The 12,466-nt window shown below is 33.2% G+C and overlaps 5 non-coding genes across 5 annotated transcripts; all 5 read left to right on the plus strand.

The window, feature by feature from the left end:
- The first annotated feature begins 1,036 nt into the window (after positions 1-1,036).
- TRNAR-CCU (transfer RNA arginine (anticodon CCU)) lies at positions 1,037-1,111 on the plus strand. Its single transcript has one exon. It is a non-coding gene; the product is annotated as a tRNA-Arg (tRNA).
- A 1,427-nt stretch (positions 1,112-2,538) lies between these two features.
- On the plus strand, positions 2,539-2,613 carry TRNAR-CCU (transfer RNA arginine (anticodon CCU)). The gene has a single exon. It is a non-coding gene; the product is annotated as a tRNA-Arg (tRNA).
- Positions 2,614-6,536: 3,923 nt separating this feature from the next.
- Positions 6,537-6,629, plus strand: TRNAI-UAU (transfer RNA isoleucine (anticodon UAU)). Its single transcript is given in 2 exon segments — positions 6,537-6,574; positions 6,594-6,629. It is a non-coding gene; the product is annotated as a tRNA-Ile (tRNA).
- A 2,883-nt stretch (positions 6,630-9,512) lies between these two features.
- Positions 9,513-9,605, plus strand: TRNAI-UAU (transfer RNA isoleucine (anticodon UAU)). Its single transcript is given in 2 exon segments — positions 9,513-9,550; positions 9,570-9,605. It is a non-coding gene; the product is annotated as a tRNA-Ile (tRNA).
- A 1,907-nt stretch (positions 9,606-11,512) lies between these two features.
- Positions 11,513-11,585, plus strand: TRNAK-CUU (transfer RNA lysine (anticodon CUU)). The gene has a single exon. It is a non-coding gene; the product is annotated as a tRNA-Lys (tRNA).
- Positions 11,586-12,466: the final 881 nt, after the last annotated feature.

Genomic DNA, 12,466 nt, shown 5'->3' on the forward strand with positions numbered 1-12,466 from the left:
TATTGGAATTGCTGATGGGTTTCTTGAAGTCCTTTCATCCTTGTCATCAAAAGGGTAATTTTCTGCTTTTTATATTTCTTTGGACACTGACTTTACTGACAATTTAGGTGCTTCAGACCAAAAAAACAATGTTTACCTTTAAATATAGAGCACAAGTGAGATTTAACTTATTTTTATTTAAAGATACTGCATTTTTGGTATTATAGTGTATATTTTCCCTATGCAACATTAAAGTTACATATATCTATACCAAATATTAGTTAAGATAAATAAACAGGAATTATTTTACAATTTTGATAATATTGAACTGTACAACAATGGCATGAATTCATTGCAATATACACCTATGGATACATAAAACTGGGCAATAACACAAATGCACAATATAATTGATTACCTTATGATTACAATATTACTTTTATTAGGTACTTTAGTATTGGGTGCAGTAGTTTAGTGGATTTAAAAAGTAACTAATTTAAAATTAATAAACCAAGTTAATTTACTTAGTCAACTCGATGCTAAAATCACTGAACTAAAAATAATGCGCTTTGACCATGTGCTCCTGTGGCACAATCGGTCTGTGCGCAGGACTTATAAGACAGTATCTGTTGAGCAATGCTGAGATTTTGAGTTCAAGCCTCACCTGGAGCAAATGTAATTTTTTTCTAATGTCATCAGTTAATGATTATCATCTGCTTCCTGAAAATCCTGATATGAAGGCAGAAAAAAAACACAAACATGACTGTTTTTAAGTACCAGTACACACAGCTGCTTTGGTTCATATGCACTGTAAACATTACTTTAGTTAGTCAACAAAATGGAATGCAAAAGACTACCTCTTTATTGGTAAAAGAGTTGCATCAATCTGTTTTGCTGCAATGTAACATGAGGGTCCACACTATTAGGTCTGGATAGTACAATCACATTTCATGCCGGGATTTGTAAAGCAAAGAACACAAATAAACGGCTTTCCTATATCGCAACAATTATTGATTATACTAATGAAAAAATCAGTTTCACTCAAAGATTTTACTAAGCCCCAGTGGCCTAATGGATAAGGCACTGGCCTCCTAAGCCCCAGGGATTGTGGGTTCAAGTCCCATCTGGGGTGATAGGCTTTATTTCATTAAAATAATTTTGGAGATGTTCCATTCATTCTTGCTTCATACTGCACAAATGGCTCCACCAGAAACTTTTATCTGCTTATCAATCCGGAACTGTTCAGCTTGCAAAATTATGGCCCAGTATCTAAAAGCAGACATTTATCCTAATGACATTGTGGATTAGTTTTCTGAAAAGTTTACTATCACCTGGGACAGTGGCTTCAAGTCCCATCTAGGATGCATGTTCCTTTGTTGCTCATTCTCATTCAAGAAGTTATGCTTTTTTTCAATTCAGGTGACTGTCTTAATGGTATTGCAGAAAATCCATATATACCAAAACATACCTATTAAGTTTTAATTGCAATTTAATATCAGAGTGGCTACAAAATAACAATTTCTATTGCAATTGCTGATGGGTTTCTTGAAGTCCTTTCATCCATGTCATCAAAAGGGTAATTTTCTGCCTTTTATATTTCTTTGGACACTGACTTTACTGACAATTTAGGTGCTTCAGACCTAAAAAACAATGTTTACCTTTAAATATAGAGCACAAGTGAGATTTAACTTATTTTTATTTAAAGATACTGCATTTTTTGGTATTATAGTGTATATTTTCCCTATGCAACATTAAAGTTACATATATCTATAGCAAATATTATTTAAGATAAATAAACAGGAATTATTTTACAATTTTGATAATATTGAACTGTACAACAATGGCATGAATTCATTGCAATATACACCTATGGATACATAAAACTGGGCAATAACACAAATGCACAATATAATTGATCACCTTATAATTAGAATATTACTTTTATTAGGTACTTTAGTATTGGGTGCAGTAGTTTAGTGGATTTAAAAAGTAACTAATTTAAAATTAATAAACCAAGTTAATTTACTTAGTCAACTCGATGCTAAAATCACTCAACTAAAAATAATGCGCTTTGACCATGTGCTCCTGTGGCACAATCGGTCTGTGCTCGGGACTTATAAGACAGTATCTGTTGAGCAATGCTGAGGTTGTGAGTTCAAGCCTCACCTGGAGCAAATGTAATTTTTTTCTAATGTCATCAGTTAATGATTATCATCTGCTTCCTGAAAATCCTGATATGAAGGCAGAAAAAAAACACAAACATGATTGTTTTTAAGTACCAGTACACACAGCTGCTTTGGTTCATATGCACTGTAAACATTACTTTAGTTAGTCAACAAAATGGAATGCAAAAGACTACCTCTTTATTGGTAAAAGAGTTGCATCAATCTGTTTTGCTGCAATGTAACATGAGGGTCCACACTATTAGGTCTGGATAGTACAATCACATTTCATACTGGGATTTGTAAAGCAAAGAACACAAATAAACGGCTTTCCTATATCGCAAAAATTAATGATTATACTAATGAAAAAATCAGTTTCACTCAAAGATTTTACTAAGCCCCAGTGGCCTAATGGATAAGGCACTGGCCTCCTAAGCCCCAGGGATTGTGGGTTCAAGTCCCATCTGGGGTGATAGGCTTTATTTCATTAAAATAATTTTGGAGATGTTCCATTCATTCTTGCTTCATACTGCACAAATGGCTCCACCAGAAACTTTAATCTGCTTAACTATCTGGAACTGTTCAGCTTGCAAAATTATGGCCCAGTATCTAAAAGCAGACATTTATCCTAATGACATTGTGGATTAGTTTCCTGAAAAGTTTACTATCACCTGGGACAGTGGCTTCAAGTCCCATCTAGTATGCATGTTCCTTTGTTGCTCATACTCATTCTAGAAGTTATGCTTTTTTTCAATGCAGGTGACTGTCTTAATGGTATTACAGAAAATCCATATGTACCAAAACATACCTATTAAGTTTTAATTGCAATTTAATATCAGAGTGGCTACAAAATAACAATGTCTATTGCAATTGCTGATGGGTTTCTTGAAGTCCTTTCATCCTTGTCTTCAAAAGGGTAATTTTCTGCTTTTTATATTTCTTTGGACACTGACTTTACTGACAATTTAGGTGCTACAGACCAAAAAAAACAATGTTTACCTTTAAATATAGAGCACAAGTGAGATTTAACTTATTTTTATTTAAAGATACTGCATTTTTGGTAATATAGTGTATATTTTCCCTATGCAACATTAAAGTTACATATATCTATACCAAATATTATTTAAGATAAATAAACAGGAATTATTTAACAATTTTGATAATATTGAACTGTACAACAATGGCATGAATTCATTGCAATATACACCTATGGATACATAAAACTGGGCAATAACACAAATGCACAATATAATTGATTACCTTATGATTAGAATATTACTTTTATTAGGTACTTTAGTATTGGGTGCAGTAGTTTAGTGGATTTAAAAAGTAACTAATTTAACATTAATAAACCAAGTTAATTTACTTAGTCAACTCGATGCTAAAATCACTCAACTAAAAATAATGTGCATTGACCATGTGCTCCCGTGGCGCAATCGGTCTGTGCACAGGACTTATAAGGCAGTATCTGTTGAGCAATGCTGAGGTTGTGAGTTCAAGCCTCACCTGGAGCAAATGTAATTTTTTTTCTAATGTCATCAGTTAATGATTATCATCTGCTTCCTGAACATCCTGATATGAAGGCAGAAAAAAAACACAAACATGACTGTTTTTAAGTACCAGTACACACAGCTGCTTTGGTTCATATGCACTGTAAACATTACTTTAGTTAGTCAACAAAATGGAATGCAAAAGACTACCTCTTTATTGGTAAAAGAGTTGCATCAATCTGTTTTGCTGCAATGTAACATGAGGGTCCACACTATTAGGTCTGGATAGTACAATCACATTTCATGCTGGGATTTGTAAAGCAAAGAACACAAATAAACGGCTTTCCTATATCGCAACAATTAATGATTATACTAATGAAAAAATCAGTTTCACTCACAGATGTTACTAAGCCCCAGTGGCCTAATGGATAAGGCACTAGCCTCCTAAGCCAGGGATTGTGGGTTCAAGTCCCATCTTGGGTGAAAGGCTTTATTTCATTAAAATAATTTTGGAGATGTTCCTTTCATTCTTGCTTCATACTGCACAAATGGCTCCACCAGAAACTTTTATCTGCTTATCAATCCGGAACTGTTCAGCTTGCAAAATTATGGCCCAGTATCTAAAAGCAGAAATTTATCCTAATGACATTGTGGATTAGTTTCCTGAAAAGTTTACTATCACCTGGGACAGTGGCTTCAAGTCCCATCTAGGATGCATGTTCCTTTGTTGCTCATTCTCATTCTAGAAGTTATGCTTTTTTTCAATTCAGGTGACTGTCTTAATGGTATTGCAGAAAATCCATATATATCAAAACATACCTATTAAGTTTTAATTGCAATTTAATATCAGAGTGGCTACAAAATAACAATTTCTATTGCAATTGCTGATGGGTTTCTTGAAGTCCTTTCATCCATGTCATCAAAAGGGTAATTTTCTGCCTTTTATATTTCTTTGGACACTGACTTTACTGACAATTTAGGTGCTTCAGACCAAAAAAACAATGTTTACCTTTAAATATAGAGCACAAGTGAGATTTTACTTATTTTTATTTAAAGATACTGCATTTTTTGGTATTATAGTGTATATTTTCCCTATGCAACATTAAAGTTACATATATCTATACCAAATATTATTTAAGATAAATAAACAGGAATTATTTTACAATTTTGATAATATTGAACTGTACAACAATGGCATGAATTCATTGCAATATACACCTATGGATACATAAAACTGGGCAATAACACAAATGCACAATATAATTGATTACCTTATGAATAGAATATTACTTTTATTAGGTACTTTAGTATTGGGTGCAGTAGTTTAGTGGATTTAAAAAGTAACTAATTTTAAATTAATAAACCAAGTTAATTTTCTTAGTCAACTCGATGCTAAAATCACTCAACTAAAAATAAAGTGCTTTGTCCATGTGCTCCTGTGCCGCAATCGGTATATGCGCAGGACTTATAAGACAGTATCTGTTGAGAAATCCTGAGGTTGTGAATTCAAGCCTCACCTGGAGCAAATGTAATTTTTTTTCTAATGTCATCAGTTAATGATTATCATCTGCTTCCTGAACATCCTGATATGAAGGCAGAAAAAAAACACAAACATGACTGTTTTTAAGTACCAGTACACACAGCTGCTTTGGTTCATATGCACTGTAAAAATTACTTTAGTTAGTCAACAAAATGGAATGCAAAAGACTACATCTTTCTTGGTAAAAGAGTTGCATCAATCTGTTTTGCTGCAATGTAACATGAGGGTCCACACTATTAGGACTGGATAGTACCATCACATTTCATGCTGGGATTTGTAAAGCAAAGAACACAAATAAACGGCTTTCCTATATCGCAACAATTAATGATTATACTAATGAAAAAATCAGTTTCACTCAAAGATGTTACTAAGCCCCAGTGGCCTAATGGATTGTGGGTTCAAGTCCCATCTGGGGTGATAGGCTTTATTTCATTAAAATAATATTGGAGATGTTCCTTTCATTCTTGCTTCATACTGCACAAATGGCTCCACCAGAAACTTTAATCTGCTTAACAATCTGGAACTGTTCAGCTTGCAAAATTATGGCCCAGTATCTAAAAGCAGACATTTATCCTAATGACATTGTGGATTAGTTTCCTGAAAAGTTTACTATCACCTGGGACAGTGGCTTCAAGTCCCATCTAGGATGCATGTTCCTTTGTTGCTCATACTCATTCTAGAAGTTATGCTTTTTTTCAATGCAGGTGTCTGTCTTAATGGTATTGCAGAAAATCCATATGTACCAAAACATACCTATTAAGTTTTAATTGCAATTTAATATCAGAGTGGCTACAAAATAACAATGTCTATTGGAATTGCTGATGGGTTTCTTGAAGTCCTTTCATCCTTGTCATCAAAAGGGTAATTTTCTGCTTTTTATATTTCTTTGGACACTGACTTTACTGACAATTTAGGTGCTTCAGACCAAAAAAACAATGTTTACCTTTAAATATAGAGCACAAGTGAGATTTAACTTATTTTTATTTAAAGATACTGCATTTTTGGTATTATAGTGTATATTTTCCCTATGCAACATTAAAGTTACATATATCTATACCAAATATTAGTTAAGATAAATAAACAGGAATTATTTTACAATTTTGATTATATTGAACTGTACAACAATGGCATGAATTCATTGCAATATACACCTATGGATACATAAAACTGGGCAATAACACAAATGCACAATATAATTGATTACCTTATGATTACAATATTACTTTTATTAGGTACTTTAGTATTGGGTGCAGTAGTTTAGTGGATTTAAAAAGTAACTAATTTAAAATTAATAAACCAAGTTAATTTACTTAGTCAACTCGATGCTAAAATCACTCAACTAAAAATAAAGCACTTGGACCATGTGCTCCTGTGGCGCAATCGGTCTGTGTGCGGTACTTATAAGACAGTATCTGTTGAGCAATGCCGAGGTTGTGAGTTCAAGCCTCACCTGGAGCAAATGTAATTTTTTTTCTAATGTCATCAGTTAATGATTATCATCTGCTACCTGAACATCCTGATATGAAGGCAGAAAAAAAAACTCAAACATGACTGTTTTTAAGGTACCAGTACACACAGCTGCTTTGGTTCATATGCACTGTAAACATTACTTTAGTTAGTCAACAAAATGGAATGCAAAAGACTACCTCTTTCTTGGTAAAAGAGTTGCATCAATCTGTTTTGCTGCAATGTAACATGAGGGTCCACACTATTAGGGCTGGATAGTACAATCATATTTCATGCTGGGATTTGTAAAGCAAAGAACACAAATAAATGGCTTTCCTATATCGCAACAATTAATGATTATACTAATGAAAAAATCAGTTTCACTCAAAGATGTTACTAAGCCCCAGTGGCCTAATGGATAAAGCACTAGCCTCCTAAGCCCAGGCTTGTGGGTTCAAGTCCCATCTGGGGTGATAGTCTTTATTTCATTAAAATAATTTTGGAGATGTTCCTTTTATTCTTGCTTCATACTGCACAAATGGCTCCACCAGAAACTTTTATCTGCTTATCAATCCGGAACTGTTCAGCTTGCAAAATTATGGCCCAGTATCTAAAAGCAGACATTTATCCTAATGACATTGTGGATTAGTTTCCTGAAAAGTTTACTATCACCTGGGACAGTGGCTTCAAGTCCCATCTAGGATGCATGTTCCTTTGTTGCTCATTCTCATTCTAGAAGTTATGCTTTTTTTCAATTCAAGTGACTGTCTTAATGGTATTGCAGAAAATCCATATATACCAAAACATACCTATTAAGTTTTAATTGCAATTTAATATCAGAGTGGCTACAAAATAACAATTTCTATTGCAATTGCTGATGGGTTTCTTGAAGTCCTTTCATCCATGTCATCAAAAGTGAAATTTTCTGCCTTTTATATTTCTTTGGACACTGACTTTACTGACAATTTAGGTGCTTCAGACCAAAAAAACAATGTTTACCTTTAAATATAGAGCACAAGTGAGATTTAACTTATTTTTATTTAAAGATACTGCATTTTTTGGTATTATAGTGTATATTTTCCCTATGCAACATTAAAGTTACATATATCTATAGCAAATATTATTTAAGATAAATAAACAGGAATTATTTTACAATTTTGATAATATTGAACTGTACAACAATGGCATGAATTCATTGCAATATACACCTATGGATACATAAAACTGGGCAATAACACAAATGCACAATATAATTGATTACCTTATGATTAGAATATTACTTTTATTAGGTACTTTAGTATTGGGTGCAGTAGTTTAGTGGATTTAAAAAGTAACTAATTTTAAATTAATAAACCAAGTTAATTTTCTTAGTCAACTCGATGCTAAAATCACTCAACTAAAAATAAAGCGCTTTGTCCATGTGCTCCTGTGCCGCAATCGGTATATGCGCAGGACTTATAAGACAGTATCTGTTGAGAAATCCTGAGGTTGTGAATTCAAGCCTCACCTGGAGCAAATGTAATTTTTTTTCTAATGTCATCAGTTAATGATTATCATCTGCTTCCTGAACATCCTGATATGAAGGCAGAAAAAAAACACAAACATGACTGTTTTTAAGTACCAGTACACACAGCTGCTTTGGTTCATATGCACTGTAAAAATTACTTTAGTTAGTCAACAAAATGGAATGCAAAAGACTACATCTTTCTTGGTAAAAGAGTTGCATCAATCTGTTTTGCTGCAATGTAACATGAGGGTCCACACTATTAGGACTGGATAGTACCATCACATTTCATGCTGGGATTTGTAAAGCAAAGAACACAAATAAACGGCTTTCCTATATCGCAACAATTAATGATTATACTAATGAAAAAATCAGTTTCACTCAAAGATGTTACTAAGCCCCAGTGGCCTAATGGATTGTGGGTTCAAGTCCCATCTGGGGTGATAGGCTTTATTTCATTAAAATAATATTGGAGATGTTCCTTTCATTCTTGCTTCATACTGCACAAATGGCTCCACCAGAAACTTTAATCTGCTTAACAATCTGGAACTGTTCAGCTTGCAAAATTATGGCCCAGTATCTAAAAGCAGACATTTATCCTAATGACATTGTGGATTAGTTTCCTGAAAAGTTTACTATCACCTGGGACAGTGGCTTCAAGTCCCATCTAGGATGCATGTTCCTTTGTTGCTCATACTCATTCTAGAAGTTATGCTTTTTTTCAATGCAGGTGTCTGTCTTAATGGTATTGCAGAAAATCCATATGTACCAAAACATACCTATTAAGTTTTAATTGCAATTTAATATCAGAGTGGCTACAAAATAACAATGTCTATTGGAATTGCTGATGGGTTTCTTGAAGTCCTTTCATCCTTGTCATCAAAAGGGTAATTTTCTGCTTTTTATATTTCTTTGGACACTGACTTTACTGACAATTTAGGTGCTTCAGACCAAAAAAACAATGTTTACCTTTAAATATAGAGCACAAGTGAGATTTAACTTATTTTTATTTAAAGATACTGCATTTTTGGTATTATAGTGTATATTTTCCCTATGCAACATTAAAGTTACATATATCTATACCAAATATTAGTTAAGATAAATAAACAGGAATTATTTTACAATTTTGATAATATTGAACTGTACAACAATGGCATGAATTCATTGCAATATACACCTATGGATACATAAAACTGGGCAATAACACAAATGCACAATATAATTGATTACCTTATGATTACAATATTACTTTTATTAGGTACTTTAGTATTGGGTGCAGTAGTTTAGTGGATTTAAAAAGTAACTAATTTAAAATTAATAAACCAAGTTAATTTACTTAGTCAACTCGATGCTAAAATCACTCAACTAAAAATAAAGCACTTGGACCATGTGCTCCTGTGGCGCAATCGGTCTGTGTGCGGTACTTATAAGACAGTATCTGTTGAGCAATGCCGAGGTTGTGAGTTCAAGCCTCACCTGGAGCAAATGTAATTTTTTTTCTAATGTCATCAGTTAATGATTATCATCTGCTACCTGAACATCCTGATATGAAGGCAGAAAAAAAAACTCAAACATGACTGTTTTTAAGGTACCAGTACACACAGCTGCTTTGGTTCATATGCACTGTAAACATTACTTTAGTTAGTCAACAAAATGGAATGCAAAAGACTACCTCTTTCTTGGTAAAAGAGTTGCATCAATCTGTTTTGCTGCAATGTAACATGAGGGTCCACACTATTAGGGCTGGATAGTACAATCATATTTCATGCTGGGATTTGTAAAGCAAAGAACACAAATAAATGGCTTTCCTATATCGCAACAATTAATGATTATACTAATGAAAAAATCAGTTTCACTCAAAGATGTTACTAAGCCCCAGTGGCCTAATGGATAAAGCACTAGCCTCCTAAGCCCGGGCTTGTGGGTTCAAGTCCCATCTGGGGTGATAGTCTTTATTTCATTAAAATAATTTTGGAGATGTTCCTTTTATTCTTGCTTCATACTGCACAAATGGCTCCACCAGAAACTTTTATCTGCTTATCAATCCGGAACTGTTCAGCTTGCAAAATTATGGCCCAGTATCTAAAAGCAGACATTTATCCTAATGACATTGTGGATTAGTTTCCTGAAAAGTTTACTATCACCTGGGACAGTGGCTTCAAGTCCCATCTAGGATGCATGTTCCTTTGTTGCTCATTCTCATTCTAGAAGTTATGCTTTTTTTCAATTCAGGTGATTGTCTTAATGGTATCGCAGAAAATCCATATATACCAAAACATACCTATTAAGTTTTAATTGCAATTTAATATCAGAGTGGCTACAAAATAACAATTTCTATTGCAATTGCTGATGGGTTTCTTGAAGTCCTTTCATCCATGTCATCAAAAGGGTAATTTTCTGCCTTTTATATTTCTTTGGACACTGACTTTACTGACAATTTAGGTGCTTCAGACCAAAAAAACAATGTTTACCTTTATATATAGAGCACAAGTTAGATTTAACTTATTTTTATTTAAAGATACTGCATTTTTTGGTATTATAGTGTATATTTTCCCTATGCAACATTAAAGTTACATATATCTATACCAAATATTATTTAAGATAAATAAACAGGAATTATTTATAAACAGGAATTATTTTACAATTTTGATAAAATTGAACTGTACAGCAATGGCATGAATTCATTGCAATATACACCTAAGGATACATAAAACTGGGCAATAACACAAATGCGCAATATAATTGATTAACTTATGATTAGAATATTACTTTTATTAGGTACTTTAGTATTGGGTGCAGTAGTTTAGTGGATTTAAAAAGTAACTAATTTAAAATTAATAAACCAAGTTAATTTACTTAGTCAACTCGATGCTAAAATCACTCAACTAAAAATAATACAGTTTGACCATGTTCTCCTGTGGCGCAATCGGTCAGCGCGTGGTACTTATAAGACAGTATCTGTTGAGCAATGCCGAGGTTGTGATTTCAACCCTCACCTGGAGCAAATGTAATTTTTTTTCTAATGTCATCAGTTAATGATTATCATCTGCTAGCTGAACATCCTGATATGAAGGCAGAAAAAAATCACAAACATGACTGTTTTTAAGGTACCAGTACACACATCTGCTTTGGTTCATATGCACTGTAAAAATTACTTTAGTTAGTCAACAAAATGGAATGCAAAAGATTACCTCTTTATTGGTAAAAGAGTTGCATCAATCTGTTTTGCTGCAATCTAACTTGAGGGTCTACAATATTAGGGATGGATAGTACAATCACATTTCATGCTGGGATTTGAAAAGCAAAGAACACAAATAAACGGCTTTCCTATATCGCAACAATTAATGATTATACTAATGAAAAAATCAGTTTCACTCAAAGATGTTATATAGCCCCAGTGGCCTAATGGATAAGGCACTGGCCTCTTAAGCCAGGGTTTGTGGATTCAAGTCCCATCTGGGGTGATAGGCTTTATTTCATTAAAATAATGTTTTAGATGTTCCTTTTATTCTTGCTTCATACTGCAGAAATGGCTCCACCAGAAACTTTTATCTGCTTAACAATCCGGTACTGTTCAGCTTGCAAAATTATGGCCCAGTATCTAAAAGCAGACATTTATTCTAATGACATTGTGGAATAGTTTCCAGAAAAGTTTACTATCACCTGGGACAGTGGCTTTAAGTCCCATCTAGGATGCATGTTCCTTTGTTGCTCATTCTCATTCTAGAAGTTATATAGAGCACAAGTGAGATTTAACTTATTTTTATTTAAAAATACTGCATTTTTTGGTATTATAGTGTATATTTTCCCTATGCAACATTAAAGTTACATATATCTATAGCAAATATTATTTAAGATAAATAAACAGGAATTATTTTACAATTTTGATAATATTGTACTGTACAACAGTGGCATGAATTCATTGCAATATACACCTATGGATACATAAAACTGGGCAATAACACAAATGCACAATATAATTGATTACCTTATGATTAGAATATTACTTTTATTAGGTACTTTAGTATTGGGTGCAGTAGTTTAGTGGATTTAAAAAGTAACTAATTTTAAAATAATAAACCAAGTTAATTTTCTTAGTCAACTCGATGCTAAAATCACTCAACTAAAAATAAAGCGGTTTGTCCTTGTGCTCCTGTGGTGCAATCGGTATGTGCGCGGTACTTATAAGACAGTATCTGTTGAGAAATCCTGAGGTTGTGAATTCAAGGCTCACCTGGAGCAAATGTAATTTTTTTTTCTAATGTCATCAGTTAATGATTATCATCTGCTTCCTAAACATCCTGATATGAAGGCAGAAAAAAAACACAAACATGACTGTTTTTAA

This window comes from Taudactylus pleione, unplaced genomic scaffold, assembly GCF_031769625.1.
Source record: "Taudactylus pleione unplaced genomic scaffold, aTauple2 ptg000473l, whole genome shotgun sequence".
NCBI classification, from domain to species: Eukaryota; Metazoa; Chordata; class Amphibia; order Anura; family Myobatrachidae; genus Taudactylus; species Taudactylus pleione.